At 42.0% G+C, this 18,789-nt stretch overlaps 5 non-coding genes across 5 annotated transcripts; 4 read left to right on the top strand and 1 right to left on the bottom strand.

The window, feature by feature from the left end:
• Positions 1 to 13,659: 13,659 nt before the first annotated feature.
• Positions 13,660 to 13,823, bottom strand: LOC135029516 (U1 spliceosomal RNA). Its single transcript, XR_010225642.1, has one exon. It is a non-coding gene; the product is annotated as a U1 spliceosomal RNA (small nuclear RNA).
• Positions 13,824 to 13,967: 144 nt separating this feature from the next.
• Positions 13,968 to 14,083, top strand: LOC135029633 (U5 spliceosomal RNA). Its single transcript, XR_010225734.1, has one exon. It is a non-coding gene; the product is annotated as a U5 spliceosomal RNA (small nuclear RNA).
• A 270-nt stretch (positions 14,084 to 14,353) lies between these two features.
• Positions 14,354 to 14,469, top strand: LOC135029669 (U5 spliceosomal RNA). Its single transcript, XR_010225770.1, has one exon. It is a non-coding gene; the product is annotated as a U5 spliceosomal RNA (small nuclear RNA).
• A 2,457-nt stretch (positions 14,470 to 16,926) lies between these two features.
• On the top strand, positions 16,927 to 17,042 carry LOC135029646 (U5 spliceosomal RNA). Its single transcript, XR_010225747.1, has one exon. It is a non-coding gene; the product is annotated as a U5 spliceosomal RNA (small nuclear RNA).
• A 275-nt stretch (positions 17,043 to 17,317) lies between these two features.
• LOC135029682 (U5 spliceosomal RNA) lies at positions 17,318 to 17,430 on the top strand. Its single transcript, XR_010225783.1, has one exon. It is a non-coding gene; the product is annotated as a U5 spliceosomal RNA (small nuclear RNA).
• The last annotated feature ends 1,359 nt before the right edge of the window (positions 17,431 to 18,789 follow it).

The raw sequence follows: 18,789 nt of genomic DNA on the forward strand, positions 1-18,789 counted from the left end.
AATTGGTTAGTGTGTTCAGCTATTAATCAAAAAGTTGGTGGTTCAATCCCACCCAGGGACATAATTGACCTTGTGATCAGATTTTGGTGATATTTAAGTAGACAAGTCAAAATTGCAAACCCCCTCTTATGGTGTAGGGTACCTGGCCTTCTCTGATGTAATCAGAGTTAGATTTGATTAAGTGATTTTATAAAAAAAAACAGCTAGGAAGCACAATTTAGCAGTGGGTTGCAGAGAAAAAGAAAAATGCTGGCAGAAAAATCCAATTGAGTGATTAAACAGCTCTTCATTTTCTGGCTTTATTTTTATGATAACAAATTTGTTCTCTGAAAAGTGTCCACAAAGCCAAGTATCTGATTAACATTTTTGTAGGGATGGTTTTTCACCTATTACTAAATTAAACTTGCTTCATTGGAAAGGCAGCAAGATGCATCCTCATTTCAATATCTATGGAAATAATACAGGTTGACACCAGGAAACATTAACGCCACTGCATCTTTGCTGTTTTCTCATGTGGAAGTCTGTTTAATGTGAAAACAAGGTGATATCTAATTAGCACACAGGTAAGGAATTAAGAAAATCTTTATTTAAGGGTGAAGATGTTTCTCACAAAATCGTTGCCCCAATGCATCATTGAAATTCAAGCTGGAAAGATGATTTTAATATATCACTTGTACATTTTGTATTGCTCTTCTGGTGACAATGTAGTTTGTTTTTGTCAATTACCATTTTAAAAATCGGGTAAAGAAAATTAATTGGATTTTTGAAAGAAAACAATACTGTCAATATACTATTAAAACAAATTAAAATGGTAAAAGTTATTGTACTTTAAGTAAAAATAAAAGCTAAAATATCAATCCCAGTTTTGGATTACTTTAATGAACAAAAAAAAAATGCATATAGCAAAGGATAGTTTCAATCTGCCTACCTCTGGGTTATGGGCCCAGCATGCTTCCAGTGCAGTACTCTGCTGCACATGTAAGTGCAAGAGATCCTGAAGCACTCACTCATCATGCGAAAGTACCAATGTGTTTCTTCATTGGTTGCTGGAAGAAACATCTTACAAAAACTCTCCAGATTATTGACTTTTTAAAGTTTTTCTAGGAAACGTTCTAGATGAATGCTTATTAGTCTTTGTCAGTATGTACTTTTTGCAAAGTGTCTCTGTGGCGCAATCGGTTAGTGTGTTCAGCTATTAATCAGAAGGTTGGTGGTTCAGTCCCACCCAGGGACGTAATTGACCTTGTGATCAGATTTTGGTAATATTTAAGTAGACAAGTCAAAATTGCAAAACCCCTCTTATGGTGTAGGGTACCTGGCCTTCTCTGATGTAATCAGAGTTAGATTTGATTCAGTGATTTTATAAAAAAAACAGCTAGGAAGCACAATTTAGCAGTCGGTTGCAGAGAAAAAGAAAAATGCTGGCAGAAAAATCCAATTGAGTGATTAAACAGCTCTTCATTTTCTGGCTTTATTTTTATGATAACAAATTTGTTCTCTGAAAAGTGTCCACAAAGCCAAGTATCTGATTAACATCTTTGTAGGGATGGTTTTTCACCTATTACTAAATTAAACTTGCTTCATTGGAAAGGCAGCAAGATGCATCCTCATTTCAATATCTACGGAAATAATACAGGTTGACACCAGGAAACATTAACGCCACTGCATCTTTGCTGTTTTCTCATGTGGAAGTCTGTTTAATGTGAAAACAAAGTGATATCTAATATGCACACAGGTAAGGAATTAAGAAAATCTTTATTTAAGGGTGAAGATGTTTCTCACAAAATCGTTGCCCCAATGCATCATTGAAATTCAAGCTGGAAAGATGATTTTAATATATCACTTGTACATTTTGTATTGCTCTTCTGGTGACAATGTAGTTTGTTTTTGTCAATTACCATTTTAATAATCGGGTAAAGAAAAGTAATTGGATTTTTGAAAGAAAACAATACTGTCAATATACTATTAAAACAAATTAAAATGGTAAAAGTTATTGTACTTTAAGTAAAAATAAAAGAGCAAAAATATCAATCCCAGTTTTGGATTACTTTAATTAACAAAAAAAAAATGCATATAGCAGAGGATAGTTTCAATCTGCCTACCTCTGGGTTATGGACCCAGCATGCTTTCATAACAGTACTCTGCTGCACATGTAAGTGCAAGAGATCCTGAAGCACTCACTCATCATGGGAAAGTACCAATGTGTTTCTTCATTGGTTGATGGAAGAAACATCTTACAAAAACTCTCCAGATTATTGACTATTTAAAGTTTTTATAGGAAACGTTCTAGATGAATGCTTATTAGCCTTTGTCAGTATGTACTTTTGCAAAGTGTCGCTGTGGCGCAATCAGTTAGTGTGTACAGCTATTAACCAAAAGGTTGGTGGTTCAATCCCACCCAGGGACATAATTGACCTTGTTATCAGATTTTGTTGATCTTTAAGTAGACAAGTCAAAATTTCGAAAACCCCTGTTATGGTGTAGGGTACCTGGCCTTCTCTGATGTAATCAGAGTTAGATTTGATTCAGTGATTTTATAAAAACAGCTAGGAAGCACAATTTAGCAGTGGGTTGCAGAGAAAAAGAAATATGCTATCAAAAAAATCAAATTGAGTGATTAAACAGCTCTTCATTTTCTGGCTTTATTTTTATGCTAACAAATTTGTTCTCTGAAAAGTGTCCACAAAGCCAAGTCTCTGATTAACACCTTTGTAGGGATGGTTTTTCACCTATTACTAAATTAAACTTGCTTCATTGGAAAGGCAGCAAGATGCATCCTCATTTCAATATCTACTGAAATAATACAGGTTGACACCAGGAAACATTAACGCCACTGCATCCTTGCTGCTTTCTCATGTGGAAGTCTGTTTAATGTGAAAACAAGGTGATATCTAATTAGCACACAGGTAAGGAATTAAGAAAATCTTTATTTAAGGGTGAAGATGTTTCTCACAAAATCGTTGCCCCAATGCATCATTGAAATTCAAGCTGGAAAGATGATTTTAATATATCACTTGTACATTTTGTATTGCTCTTCTGGTGACAATGTAGTTTGTTTTTGTCAGTTACCATTTTAATAATCGGGTAAAGAAAATTAATTGGATTTTTGAAAGAAAACAATACTGTCAATATACTATTAAAACAAATTAAAATGGTAAAAGTTATTGTACTTTAAGTAAAAATAAAAGCTAAAATATCAATCCCAGTTTTGGATTACTTTAATGAACAAAAAAAAATGCATATAGCAGAGGATAGTTTCAATCTGCCTACCTCTGGGTTATGGACCCAGCATGCTTCCATTACAGTACTCTGCTGCACATGTAAGTGCAAGAGATCCTGAAGCACTCACTCATCATGGGAAAGTACCAATGTGTTTCTTCATTGGTTGATGGAAGAAACATCTTACAAAAACTCTCCACATTATTGACTTTTTAAAATGTTTCTAGGAATCGTTCTAGATGAATGCTTATTAGCCTTTGTCAGTAAGTACTTTTGCAAAGTGTCGCTGTGGCGCAATCAGTTAGTGTGTAAGGCTATTAACCAAAAGGTTGGTGGTTCAATCCCACCCAGGGACTTAATTGACCTTGTTATCAGATTTTGGTGATCTTTAAGCAGACAAGTCAAAATTTCAAACCCCCTGTTATGGTGTAGGGTACCTGGCCTTCTCTGATGTAATCAGAGTTAGATTTGATTCAGTGATTTTATAAAAACAGCTAGGAAGCACAATTTAGCAGTGGGTTGCAGAGAAAAAGAAATATGCTGGCAGAAAAATCCAATTGAGTGATTAAACAGCTCTTCATTTTCTGGCTTTATTTTTATGCTAACTAATTTGTTCTCTGAAAAGTGTCCACAAAGCCAAGTATCTGATTAACATATTTGTAGGGATGGTTTTTCACCTATTACTAAATTAAACTTGCTTCATTGGAAAGGCAGCAAGATGCATCCTCATTTCAATATCTACTGAAATAATACAGGTTGACACCAGGAAACATTAACGCCACTGCATCCTTGCTGCTTTCTCATGTGGAAGTCTGTTTAATGTGAAAACAAGGTGATATCTAATTAGCACACAGGTAAGGAATTAAGAAAATCTTTATTTAAGGGTAAAGATGTTTCTCACAAAATCATTGCCCCAATGCATCATTGAAATTCAAGCTGGAAAGATGATTTTAATATATCACTTGTACATTTTGTATTGCTCTTCTGGTGACAATGTAGTTTGTTTTTGTCAATTACCATTTTAATAATAGTGTAAAGAAAATTAAGTGGATTTTTGAAAGAAAACAATACTGTCAATATACTATTAAAACAAATTAAAATGGTAAAAGTTATTGTACTTTAAGTAAAAATAAAAGCTAAAATATCAATCCCAGTTTTGGATTACTTTAATGAACAAAAAAAAAATGCATATAGCAAAGGATAGTTTCAATCTGCCTACCTCTGGGTTATGGGCCCAGCATGCTTCCATTGCAGTACTCTGCTGCACATGTAAGTGCAAGAGATCCTGAAGCCCTCACTCATCATGCGAAAGTACCAATGTGTTTCTTCATTGGTTGCTGGAAGAAACATCTTACAAAAACTCTCCAGATTATTGACTTTTTAAAGTTTTTCTAGGAAACGTTCTAGATGAATGCTTATTAGTCTTTGTCAGTATATTCTTTTTGCAAAGTGTCTCTGTGGCGCAATCGGTTAGTGTGTTCAGCTATTAATCAAAAGGTTGGTGGTTCAATCCCACCCAGGGACGTAATTGACCTTGTGATCAGATTTTGGTGATATTTAAGTAGACAAGTCAAAATTGCAAACCCCCTCTTATGGTGTAGGGTACCTGGCCTTCTCTGATGTAATCAGAGTTAGATTTGATTAAGTGATTTTATAAAAAAACAGCTAGGAAGCACAATTTAGCAGTGGGTTGCAGAGAAAAAGAAAAATGCTGGCAGAAAAATCCAATTGAGTGATTAAACAGCTCTTCATTTTCTGGCTTTATTTTTATGCTAACAAATTTGTTCTCTGAAAAGTGTCCACAAAGCCAAGTCTCTGATTAACACCTTTGTAGGGATGGTTTTTCACCTATTACTAAATTAAACTTGCTTCATTGGAAAGGCAGCAAGATGCATCCTCATTTCAATATCTACTGAAATAATACAGGTTGACACCAGGAAACATTAACGCCACTGCATCCTTGCTGCTTTCTCATGTGGAAGTCTGTTTAATGTGAAAACAAGGTGATATCTAATTAGCACACAGGTAAGGAATTAAGAAAATCTTTATTTAAGGGTGAAGATGTTTCTCACAAAATCGTTGCCCCAATGCATCATTGAAATTCAAGCTGGAAAGATGATTTTAATATATCACTTGTACATTTTGTATTGCTCTTCTGGTGACAATGTAGTTTGTTTTTGTCAGTTACCATTTTAATAATCGGGTAAAGAAAATTAATTGGATTTTTGAAAGAAAACAATACTGTCAATATACTATTAAAACAAATTAAAATGGTAAAAGTTATTGTACTTTAAGTAAAAATAAAAGCTAAAATATCAATCCCAGTTTTGGATTACTTTAATGAACAAAAAAAAATGCATATAGCAGAGGATAGTTTCAATCTGCCTACCTCTGGGTTATGGACCCAGCATGCTTCCATTACAGTACTCTGCTGCACATGTAAGTGCAAGAGATCCTGAAGCACTCACTCATCATGGGAAAGTACCAATGTGTTTCTTCATTGGTTGATGGAAGAAACATCTTACAAAAACTCTCCACATTATTGACTTTTTAAAATGTTTCTAGGAATCGTTCTAGATGAATGCTTATTAGCCTTTGTCAGTAAGTACTTTTGCAAAGTGTCGCTGTGGCGCAATCAGTTAGTGTGTAAGGCTATTAACCAAAAGGTTGGTGGTTCAATCCCACCCAGGGACTTAATTGACCTTGTTATCAGATTTTGGTGATCTTTAAGCAGACAAGTCAAAATTTCAAACCCCCTGTTATGGTGTAGGGTACCTGGCCTTCTCTGATGTAATCAGAGTTAGATTTGATTCAGTGATTTTATAAAAACAGCTAGGAAGCACAATTTAGCAGTGGGTTGCAGAGAAAAAGAAATATGCTGGCAGAAAAATCCAATTGAGTGATTAAACAGCTCTTCATTTTCTGGCTTTATTTTTATGATAACAAATTTGTTCTCTGAAAAGTGTCCACAAAGCCAAGTATCTGATTAACATATTTGTAGGGATGGTTTTTCACCTATTACTAAATTAAACTTGCTTCATTGGAAAGGCAGCAAGATGCATCCTCATTTCAATATCTACTGAAATAATACAGGTTGACACCAGGAAACATTAACGCCACTGCATCCTTGCTGCTTTCTCATGTGGAAGTCTGTTTAATGTGAAAACAAGGTGATATCTAATTAGCACACAGGTAAGGAATTAAGAAAATCTTTATTTAAGGGTAAAGATGTTTCTCACAAAATCATTGCCCCAATGCATCATTGAAATTCAAGCTGGAAAGATGATTTTAATATATCACTTGTACATTTTGTATTGCTCTTCTGGTGACAATGTAGTTTGTTTTTGTCAATTACCATTTTAATAATAGGGTAAAGAAAATTAAGTGGATTTTTGAAAGAAAACAATACTGTCAATATACTATTAAAACAAATTAAAATGGTAAAAGTTATTGTACTTTAAGTAAAAATAAAAGCTAAAATATCAATCCCAGTTTTGGATTACTTTAATGAACAAAAAAAAAATGCAAATAGCAAAGGATAGTTTCAATCTGCCTACCTCTGGGTTATGGGCCTAGCATGCTTCCATTGCAGTACTCTGCTGCACATGTAAGTGCAAGAGATCCTGAAGCACTCACTCATCATGCGAAAGTACCAATGTGTTTCTTCATTGGTTGCTGGAAGAAACATCTTACAAAAACTCTCCAGATTATTGACTTTTTAAAGTTTTTCTAGGAAACGTTCTAGATGAATGCTTATTAGTCTTTGTCAGTATATTCTTTTTGCAAAGTGTCTCTGTGGCGCAATCGGTTAGTGTGTTCAGCTATTAATCAAAAGGTTGGTGGTTCAATCCCACCCAGGGACGTAATTGACCTTGTGATCAGATTTTGGTGATATTTAAGTAGACAAGTCAAAATTTCAAAAACCCCTGTTATGGTGTAGGGTACCTGGCCTTCTCTGATGTAATCAGAGTTAGATTTGATTCAGTGATTTTATAAAAACAGCTAGGAAGCACAATTTAGCAGTGGTTTGCAGAGAAAAAGAAATATGCTGGCAAAAAAATCCAATTGAGTGATTAAACAGCTCTTCATTTTCTGGCTTTATTTTTATGCTAACAAATTTGTTCTCTGAAAAGTGTCCACAAAGCCAAGTATCTGATTAACATCTTTGTAGGGATGGTTTTTCACCTATTACTAAATTAAACTTGCTTCATTGGAAAGGCAGCAAGATGCATCCTCATTTCAATATCTACTGAAATAATACAGGTTGACACCAGGAAACATAAACGCCACTGCATCCTTGCTGCTTTCTCATGTGGAAGTCTGTTTAATGTGAAAACAAGGTGATATCTAATTAGCACACAGGTAAGGAATTAAGAAAATCTTTATTTAAGGGTGAAGATGTTTCTCACAAAATCGTTGCCCCAATGCATCATTGAAATTCAAGCTGGAAAGATGATTTTAATATATCACTTGTACATTTTGTATTGCTCTTCTGGTGACAATGTAGTTTGTTTTTGTCAATTACCATTTTAATAATAGGGTAAAGAAAATTAAGTGGATTTTTGAAAGAAAACAATACTGTCAATATACTATTAAAACAAATTAAAATGGTAAAAGTTATTGTACTTTAAGTAAAAATAAAAGAGCAAAAATATCAATCCCAGTTTTGGATTACTTTAATGAACAAAAAAAAATGCATATAGCAGAGGATAGTTTCAATCTGCCTACCTCTGGGTTATGGGCCCAGCATGCTTCCATTGCAGTACTCTGCTGCACATGTAAGTGCAAGAGATCCTGAAGCACTCACTCATCATGGGAAAGTACCAATGCGTTTCTTCATTGGTTGATGGAAGAAACATCTTACAAAATCTCTCCAGATTATTGACTTTTTAAAGTTTTCTAGGAATTGTTCTAGATGAATGCTTATTAGCCTTTGTCAGTATGTACTTTTGCAAAGTGTCTCTGTGGTGCAATCGGTTAGTGTGTTTGGTTATTAACCAAAGGGTTGGTGGTTCAATCCCACCCAGGGATGTTATATACCTTGTCATCAGATTTTGGTGATCTTTAAGTAGACAAGTCAAAATTTCAAACCCCCTCTTATGGTGTAGGGTACCTGGCCTACTCTGATGTAATCAGAGTTAGATTTGATTAAGTGATTTTATCAAAAAACAGCTAGGAAGCACAATTTAGCAGTGGGTTGCAGAGAAAATGAAATATGCTGGCAGAAAAATCCAATTGAGTGATTAAACAGCTCTTCATTTTCTGGCTTTATTTTTATGATAACAAATTTGTTCTCTGAAAAGTGTCCACAAAGCCAAGTATCGGATTAACATCCTTGTAGGGATGGTTTTTCACCTATTACTAAATTAAACTTGCTTCATTGGAAAGGCAGCAAGATGCATCCTCATTTCAATATCTACTGAAATAATACAGGTTGACACCAGGAAACATTAACGCCACTGCATCCTTGCTGCTTTCTCATGTGGAAGTCTGTTTAATGTGAAAACAAGGTGATATCTAATTAGCACACAGGTAAGGAATTAAGAAAATCTTTATTTAAGGGTGAAGATGTTTCTCACAAAATCGTTGCCCCAATGCATCATTGAAATTCAAGCTGGAAAGATGATTTTAATATATCACTTGTACATTTTGTATTGCTCTTCTGGTGACAATGTAGTTTGTTTTTGTCAATTACCATTTTAATAATCGGGTAAAGAAAATTAAGTGGATTTTTGAAAGAAAACAATACTGTCAATATACTATTAAAACATATTAAAATGGTAAAAGTTATTGTACTTTAAGTAAAAATAAAAGAGAAAAAATATCAATCCCAGTTTTGGATTACTTTAATTAACAAAAAAAAATGCATATAGCAGAGGATAGTTTCAATCTGCCTACCTCTGGGTTATGAACCCAGCATGCTTTCATTACAGTACTCTGCTGCACATGTAAGTGCAAGAGATCTTGAAGCACTCACTCATCATGGGAAAGTAACAATGTGTTTCTTCGTTGGTTGATGGAAGAAACATCTTACAAAAACTCTCCAGATTATTGACTTTTAAAAGTTTTTCTAGGAAACGTTCTAGATGAATGCTTATTAGCCTTTGTCAGTATGGACTTTTGCAAAGTGTCTCTGTGGCGCAATTGGTTAGTGTGATTGGTTATTAACCAAAGGGTTGGTGGTTCAATCCCACCCAGGGATGTAATTGACCTTGTTATCAGATTTTGGTGATCTTTAAGTAGACAAGTCAAAATTTCAAAAACCCCTGTTATGGTGTAGGGTACCTGGCCTTCTCTGATGTAATCAGAGTTAGATTTGATTCAGTGATTTTATAAAAACAGCTAGGAAGCACAATTTAGCAGTGGTTTGCAGAGAAAAAGAAATATGCTGGCAAAAAAATCCAATTGAGTGATTAAACAGCTCTTCATTTTCTGGCTTTATTTTTATGCTAACAAATTTGTTCTCTGAAAAGTGTCCACAAAGCCAAGTATCTGATTAACATCTTTGTAGGGATGGTTTTTCACCTATTACTAAATTAAACTTGCTTCATTGGAAAGGCAGCAAGATGCATCCTCATTTCAATATCTACTGAAATAATACAGGTTGACACCAGGAAACATTAACGCCACTGCATCCTTGCCGATGATAACCTCAAGTTGGGTCATTCGGTGCTGCAGAGTCGTACGCACTCTTCCACCCGTTCAAGAGCTTTGGTATAACCCCATGGTTCTTAATGTGACCCCAGCATCCTCTAGGTCGTATGAGAAAATAGGATTTTAATACCTACCGGTAAATCCTTTTCTCTTAGTCTGTAGAGGATGCTGGGCACCCGTCCCAGTCCATACTGTGTCTGCAGTTATTACTTGTGGTTATACACATGTTGTGTTATGGTTCTGGTCAGCTTTTTGCTGCAATTGTTCATGCCGTTGGCTTGTGTTCTGTTGAATGCCACGTTCTGCGGCATGCTTAAGGTGTGAGCTGGTAAGATGCTCACCTTAGTTTAACAATAAATCCTTTCCTCGAAATGTCCGTCTCCCTGGGCACAGTTCCTATAACTGGAGTCTGGAGGAGGGGCATAGAGGGAGGAGCCAGTTCACACCCTTTGATAGTCTTAAAGTGCCCATGTCTCTTGCGGATCCCGTCTATACCCCATGGTTCTTAATGTGACCCCAGCATCCTCTACGGACTAAGAGAAAAGGATGCCCTTGCGCACTATCCTGACTTCTCCTCCCGTCTGCTTACTTTGTGCCTTCCAACGCACAATGCGAACTACAGGTGGTGCTGCAGGGCCCACACCCTTTTACTTGCCTTACAGAACAGCTCTGGAGCTGTTACAGTGCCCAGCTGCTGCAAGAAATCAGCTTGAATGCTTCAGGGGATGGGGCATGGCCAACATGAGCCCCACACCAAAGGAGGGTGTGGGTGTTTAATGAGAACTAGGGGTCATCCAAGCACTGCAAAAGGCCGCCATGCCCTGCACGCCCCTTTTCTCTTTTCATATGCAGATGAGGGTTCCAGCCAACTTTGGCCCACTGCTTGGATAACATCACTGTATGCAAATCCGTCTTCTGCAGGCCTTTCCCCAGGAATGCTTGTACTTGATGTTGCATATGGTTTGATATTTGATGGTGCTTCAGTATTAGGCAGCCTTCCGCCCTCCCATGTTCATCTGAAAAGATGTGGTCTCCCTGCAGTTGTTGTCCCCAGACGAGAGTTCCCTTGTGCTTCCTCAGTTGAATCTCCTTAACTTGACGGGGGAGGGGCTGCCCGAGCAGCCACCCTCCCCAGCCCTATCCCAACTCATACTTATTTTGCATATGAGATCTCTTGATCATGAAGATTGTTCTCACAGGGTGAGGTTCATCCATTATATTTTAAAATAGGAAGGTACAAATTACATATTTGAATTGCATTTATGTGCTGGATTCAAATGCCCCCCCCCCCCCCCTTCCATTCTCAATTGTGCCCGTCAGCAGCTATTCTAAGGTTGCTGCCAATGGGTGTGACACATTAATTTCTTCTGTGGGGTACACTGGACTCCACAAGGATTCACATTGGGGTGTAGAGTAGGATCTTGATCTGAGGCACCAACCGGCTCAAAGCTTTTGACTGTTCCCAAGATGCTCAGTGCATTCTCCTCTATAACCCCGCTTCCATGAACAGGGAGCTCAGTTTGTAGTTGGTGCCTTCAGTAGCAGGCCACTTAACAGGGGCCTGCCTCAGGCAGCCTATTCTTAGCTATAAATTTTGACAAGAAAAGAAGAACTTGTTTTATGAGAATCTACAAGGGCTGCAGCAGGCTAGGTCTAATAGACATCTTTACTGCAGCTTCATCACTCCCAGCGGCGCTGTATACTCCCATGCCCTGGTTGCTGGGTCACTGCAGCGGAGGCTCCGGTTTCATCCTAAGGTCAGTCACACACACACACCACCCTTCCGGATCACGAGGCCGCTGATGAAGGGGAGCGTGGCCGTAGGGGGTGGACCGTGTGCGCACTGGCGTGGACACTGATTACTGGGCAGCCGCTCCACTAGCCACCAGGTACAGTTAAGGAGCACAGGTCTGGGGGTTTTTCTCCTATATTAACCCAATTTTGTACTGCCCGCAGCGCATTGTGATAGGTAATAGGGCCTGATTCAGGTTGGATTGCAATCACAATAAGCGATCCAACTGCAAAAATTGCTAAGAGCATACGCATGTGCCTGCATTTTCTGTGGCACCCCGCAGAGAATGCGATCGCCTCTGCCTGTCAATCGGGGCGGGGGGGGGGGATAGGTGGGTCAGCAACACTCCATTTCCAAGTCAGGGATGGAGCGGTGCGGGGGCAAGGCTTCAAAATGGGGTCTGCAACGGAGGAGACACAGGGGGCGTGGTCACAGCGGCTGTATGACATCACATTCAGCCGCTGTGATCACAAAAATGGTGGCGGCTTCCTGCGCGCACATACAGTCTGCACCAGCAGGAGGCTACATCATTTTTTATGATCACGCTGAACTGCAGTGCGACTGCAATTACAGCATGGTCAAGAAGGGAGGCGTCATGCTGGGTGGCCATGCCCTTTCACTGTGCAGGAGCCAGCACCGCTCACACACTAGTCCCCGGGTGCAGCCCCCAACCCCCGGGACACCCGGAGCAACAAAATGTAGATTCAGGCCACCAGGCCACGCCCCTACCTATGAAACCATGCCTCCTTTTTACCATTGCGCTGCTTATCTGCGCGCACTGCATTACAATCTCCCTCGCCACCTCTCTGGGTGTCACCAGTGATAGTGACACCTCTGCCATGCTTGTAGCAGCTGGTCCTAAGATCTACGCCTATAGCCCTGAGTGTTTGCCCTTGTGACTTGTTGATCATCATAGCGAAGCAGATGCTTACAGAAAACTGCAGGGGCTTAGATTGAAAATAAAAAAATTGATAGGTATAAGGTAGAGAGGAGCGGGTTCGGTTCTCCGAGAACCGAATTCCCCACGAACTCCACGTTGTTTACACTGGTCCGAGGCAGGCTCGGTTGTTCCCGCCTGACTCGGAAAACCTGAAAAAGGGAAAATGTCATCATCCCGCTGTCGGATTCTCGCGAGATTCGGATTCCATATAAAGAGCTGCGCGTTGCCGCCATTTTTACTCGTGCATTGAAGATAGAGCGGAATGGACGTGGCTATGTTCTCTCAGTGGAAATCTCAATATCAGTGCTCAGTATCAGTGGTTACTTATTGCTGCTCAGTAATACTAGTAGTGTGTCTCTCCTGCTCAGTGTCAGTTCTCAGTAGTATCCTCATCAGTGCTCAGTATCACTGCTCATTGTCTTGTGCTGCATTGTGGTGCTCAGCATACTACAGTACATTACTAATAGTCCAGTGCTGCATCTTGCTGCTCAGTGTCAGTTCTAGTATCCTCATCAGTGCTCACTATCACTGTTCATTGCATTTTGGTTTTCTGTATACTACAGTAACATAGTAATATAGTAACATATAGTAACATAGTTTTTGAGGTTGAATAGAGGCAAATTGCCCATCGTGTTCAACCTGTTTTAAGTTGTGATGATTCTACATACTTGCTGAATAATGTTTTATGACTAGTTAGCTACTATAACTCATGTTACCCCCGGATTAACCATGTTGATATTTTAAGTATTATAACCTTGGATAGCTTTTTCATTCAGAAATGTATCCATTCCTTTTTTAAATCCAATTACAGAGTCCACCATTACCACCTTCCCTGGCAGGGAATTCCACATCCTGATTGCCCTAACAGTGAAGATCATAGTATCTCACCTGGCAGGTAAGTAGGAGTTGGGCTAGAGCTGTGGAGGATTGCTGCTCGGGCACCCCCTGTCAAGTGAAAGAGATCCAACTGAGGCAGCACAAGGGAACTCTCGAAAGAAGAACAAGGCTAGAGGAAGATCTGAGACAAAGAAATCTGACTTTTACCAGAGCTGACCAGAGGAAAGCACAAACACAGTCCCCCACTACCACAAATAATGCAGTCGAGTTTCCCACATTTGGGGAAATCACAGGGGTCAGCATACCCAGAATGCAATGAATGAACCTCACCCTGGGAGAACAATCTTCATGACCATGGTATCTCCTATGCAAAATAAGTATGATTTGGGATAGGGCTGGGGAGGGCCGCTGCTCAGGCACATCTCTGTCAAGTAAAGGAGATTCAACTGAGGCAGCACAAGGGAACTCTCATCTGGGGACAACAACTGCAGGGAGAACACATATTTTCAGATGAAAATCTTGGTCATGCTCTGGTTTCTCTTCAGAACGAACAAATCTTTCGCCTTTTACTAAAGATTTCCGTGGAGAGGAGCAAAACTGAGTTTTACCTCAATTTTTGCATGCCCCATCTTTTTGGGGTTTCTTTTATCGGTTTAAAGATAGAATGAGTGTGCTTTAATGAAAGCTCATTTGCATAGAAATTACAGTAAATGTTTGTTTCTTTTCAAACAGAACTTTCTTGACCATGCTACTTGCTTGAAAGATCTGGGAGCACATGGAATACAGTACAAACCATGCTTATAGCAAGGAGAAGCCAGGTGAGAAATCTGCTTTCTTTCAAATTGGGCGCTCACTTTGATCTGAATGAGGACTGCTGGCATGGCACTCAGGCGACAGGTGGAATCTTGGTCATGCTCTGGTTTCTCTTCAGAACTAACAAATATTTCGCCTTTTATTAAAGATTTCCGTGGAGAGGAGCAAAACTGAGTTTTATCTCAATTTTTGCATGCCCCATATTATTGGGGTTTCTTTTATCAGTTTAAAGACAGAACGAGTGTGCTTTCTTGTTAGCTTTAATGTAAGTTTATTTGTATAACAATGACAGTAAATGTCTGTTTCTTTTCAAGCAGAACTTTCTTGACCATACTAATTGCTTGAAAGATCTGGGAGCACATGGAAAAGAGTACAAACCATGCTTATAGCAAGGGGAAGCCTGGTGAGAAATCTGCTTTCTTTCTTTCAAATTGGGTGCTCACTTTGAGCTGAATGAGGACTGCTGGCATCAGGGCCGGCTCTAGGCATGTTCGAATAGAGCGGCCGCGCAGGGCGCCACCCTTAATGGGCGCCACGCGCTGGCGCCGCCATATTCGATGCTGGAGCCGGCCCTGTGTGTGTGCTGCTGCAGCATTTGGCGGTCGCGCTGTGTATGCGCGCTGCGCGGCGCCGGTATCTAACGTCAGACGCCGGCGCCGCGCATAGCCCGCCTGCACAAGTGGCCGCCCACCCGCCCGCCAGCCCGGACCCAGGCTCAGGCTCACTCGCCCGGCCTCCCGCCCGCCCGCCAGCGCTCCCACACAGGCGGACAGCAGTACTCCTCCCCAGCGCCGCAGGTATTTTTTTTGGGGGGGGGGGGGAGATCCGCACTGTGGGGGCATTTCTGGCACACAGGGGGCATTTTTGGTTATGTGGGGGCATTTCTGGCACTGTGGGGGCATTTCTGGCTCTGTGGGGGGCATTTCTGGCACTGTGGGGGCATTTCTGGCACTGTGGGGGCATTGCATATCTGGCTCTGTGGGGGCATATTTGGCACTGTGGGGACATATCTGGCCCTGTGGGGGCATATCAGGCACTGTGGGGACATTTCTGGCACTGTGGGGGCATTTCTGGCACCGTGTGGGCATTTCTGGCACTGTGGGGGCATTTCTGGCACTGTGGGGGCATTTATCTGGCTCTGTGGGGGCATTTATCTGGCTCTGTGGGGGCATTTATCTGGCTCTGTGGGGGCATTTATCTGGCACTGTGGGGGCATTTCTGGCACTGTGGGGGCATTTCTGGCACTGTGGGGACATATCAGGCACTGTGGGGGCATATCTGGCACTGTGGGGGCATATCTGGCACTGTGGGGGCATTTCTGGCACTGTGGGGGCATTTCTGGCACTGTGGGGGCATTTATCTGGCTGTGTGGGGGCATTTATCTGGCACTGTGGGGGCATTTATCTGGCACTGGGGGCATTTATCTGGCACTGTGGGGGCATTTCTGGCACCGTGGGGGCATATCTGGCACTGTGGGGGCATATCTGGCACTGTGGGGACATATCTGGCACTGTGGGGGCATTTATCTGGCTCTGTGGGGGCATTTATGTATCAGGCACCGTGGGGGCATTTATGTATCAGGCACCGTGGGGGCATTTATGTATCATGCACCGTGGGGGCATTTATGTATCATGCACCGTGGGGGCATTTATGTATCAGGCACCGTGGGGACATTTATGTATCTGGCACCGTGGGGGCATTTATGTATCTGGCACCGTGGGGGCATTTATGTATCTGGCACCGTGGGGGCATTTATGTATCAGGCACCGTGGGGGCATTTATGTATCTGGCACCGTGGGGGCATTTATGTATCTGGCACCGTGGGGGCATTTATGTATCTGGCACCGTGGGGGCATTTCTTGCACTGTGGGGGCATTTCTTGCACTGTGGGGACATTTCTTGCACTGTGGGGGCATCTCTTGCACTGTGAGGGCATTAATGTATGTGGCACTGTGGGGGCATATCTGCGCTGTGGGGGCATTTATCCATCTGGAACTGTGTGGCCATTTATGTAGCTGGCACTGCTGGGGGGCATGTCACGTGTAGCTGGCACTGCTGGGGGGCATGTCATGTGTAGCTGGCACTGCTGGGGGGCATATCATGTAGTGTTCCCGCTAGGCGTCTGTGGCTGGGCAGTGTGTCTCAGTGCTCTACCTGGCGCAATGTGTCTAACGTGCTCTTATAGGAGGTTCTACCTGGTGCAATGTGTATTAGCTGCACTACTGTGTGGTGTAATGTGAATTGCCACTATAATGTGGCTACGCACCTTCCCCACGAAGTAACTCCCCTAAATTTTTGCTGCGCGCCTTCGGCGCGCACTGTCCATGCTTTAGCGTGTGGAAATGGGAACAACAAGCATTACAGTATGTACATCATTTTGCCCACCTAACTTAAAAATGTGCCCTCCCTGTGATCAGCAACCTGCCCTAAAAAGTGAACACTAGCACGTGTAGCTGGCACTGCTGGAGGGCATGTCATGTGTAGCTGGCACTGCTGGGGGACGAGACCACGCCCACTTTTTCAAGAGGCCACGCCCACTTTTCCAAGGGCGCGCGCCTTCGGCGCGCGCATGGGGGGGGGGGCACTTTTACATTTTCTCGCTCAGGGTGCTAGTAGGCCTGGAGCCGGCCCTGGCTGGCATGGCACTCAGGCGACAGGTGGAATCTTGGTCATGCTCTGGTTTCTCTTCAGAACGAACAAATCTTTCGCCTTTTACTAAAGATTTCCGTGGAGAGGAGCAAAACTGAGTTTTATCTCAAATTTTGCATGCCCCATCTTATTGGGGTTTTATTTTATCGGTTTAAAGATAGAACGAGTGTGCTTTAATGTAAGCTCATTTGCATAGAAATGACAGTAAATGTTTGTTTCTTTTCAAACAGAACTTTCTTGACTATACTAATTGCTTGAAAGATCTGGGAACACATGGAAAAAAATACAAACCATGTTTATAGCTAGGGGAAGCCTGGTGAGAAATCTGCTTTCTTTCTTTCAAATTGGGTGCTCACTTTGAGCTGAATAAGAACTGCTGGCATGGCACTCAGGCGACAGGTGGAATCTTGGTCATGCTCTGGTTTCTCTTCAGAACTAACAAATATTTCGCCTTTTATTAAAGATTTCCGTGGAGAGGAGCAAAACTGAGTTTTATCTCAATTTTTGCATGCCCCATATCATACCTCCCAACTGTCCCGATTTTCGCGGGACAGTCCCGTTTTTTGGGGACTGTCCCGCTGTCCCACCTGCGGGCCGCAGTGTCCCGCGGTGGGGAGGACAGTTGGGAGGCTCTGTCTGTCGCTGCCCTGCTTAGCAGAGCAGCGGTGAATAGACGCTGTGCGCATGCGCACAGCGTCTATTCACTGAAGTCAGAGGGAGAGGTGGCATGCCAGCGGCTCACAGAGCGCTGGGCATGCCCCCTCAGTGCCGAAAACGGGGGCGTGACTCGCGATCGCGGGTCCTCCCGCGAAGTCACACCCCCTTTTACTTAGGCCACGCTGCAATTGTTCATGCCGTTGGCTTGTGTTCTGTTGAATGCCACGTTCTGCGGCATGCTTAAGGTGTGAGCTGGTAAGATGCTCACCTTAGTTTAACAATAAATCCTTTCCTCGAAATGTCCGTCTCCCTGGGCACAGTTCCTATAACTGGAGTCTGGAGGAGGGGCATAGAGGGAGGAGCCAGTTCACACCCTTTGATAGTCTTAAAGTGCCCATGTCTCTTGCGGATCCCGTCTATACCCCATGGTTCTTAATGTGACCCCAGCATCCTCTACGGACTAAGAGAAAAGGATGCCCTTGCGCACTATCCTGACTTCTCCTCCCGTCTGCTTACTTTGTGCCTTCCAACGCACAATGCGAACTACAGGTGGTGCTGCAGGGCCCACACCCTTTTACTTGCCTTACAGAACAGCTCTGGAGCTGTTACAGTGCCCAGCTGCTGCAAGAAATCAGCTTGAATGCTTCAGGGGATGGGGCATGGCCAACATGAGCCCCACACCAAAGGAGGGTGGGGGTGTTTAATGAGAACTAGGGGTCATCCAAGCACTGCAAAAGGCCGCCATGCCCTGCACGCCCCTTTTCTCTTTTCATATGCAGATGAGGGTTCCAGCCAACTTTGGCCCACTGCTTGGATAACATCACTGTATGCAAATCCGTCTGCTGCAGATATTCCCCCAGGAATGCTTGTACTAGATGTTGCATATGGTTTGATATTTGATGGTGCTTCAGTATTAGGCAGCCTTCCGCCCTCCCATGTTCATCTGAAAAGATGTGGTCTCCCTGCAGTTGTTGTCCCCAGACGAGAGTTCCCTTGTGCTTCCTCAGTTGAATCTCCTTAACTTGACGGGGGAGGGGCTGCCAGAGCAGACACCCTCCCCAGCCCTATCCCAACTCATACTTATTTTGCATATGAGATTTCTTGATCATGAAGATTGTTCTCACAGGGTGAGGTTCATCCATTATATTTTAAAATAGGAAGGTACAAATTACATATTTGAATTGCATTTATGTGCTGGATTCAAATGTCCCCCCCCCCTTCCATTCTC

The sequence above is a fragment of the Pseudophryne corroboree genome, unplaced genomic scaffold, assembly GCF_028390025.1.
Source record: "Pseudophryne corroboree isolate aPseCor3 unplaced genomic scaffold, aPseCor3.hap2 scaffold_490, whole genome shotgun sequence".
Classification (NCBI taxonomy): Eukaryota; Metazoa; Chordata; class Amphibia; order Anura; family Myobatrachidae; genus Pseudophryne; species Pseudophryne corroboree.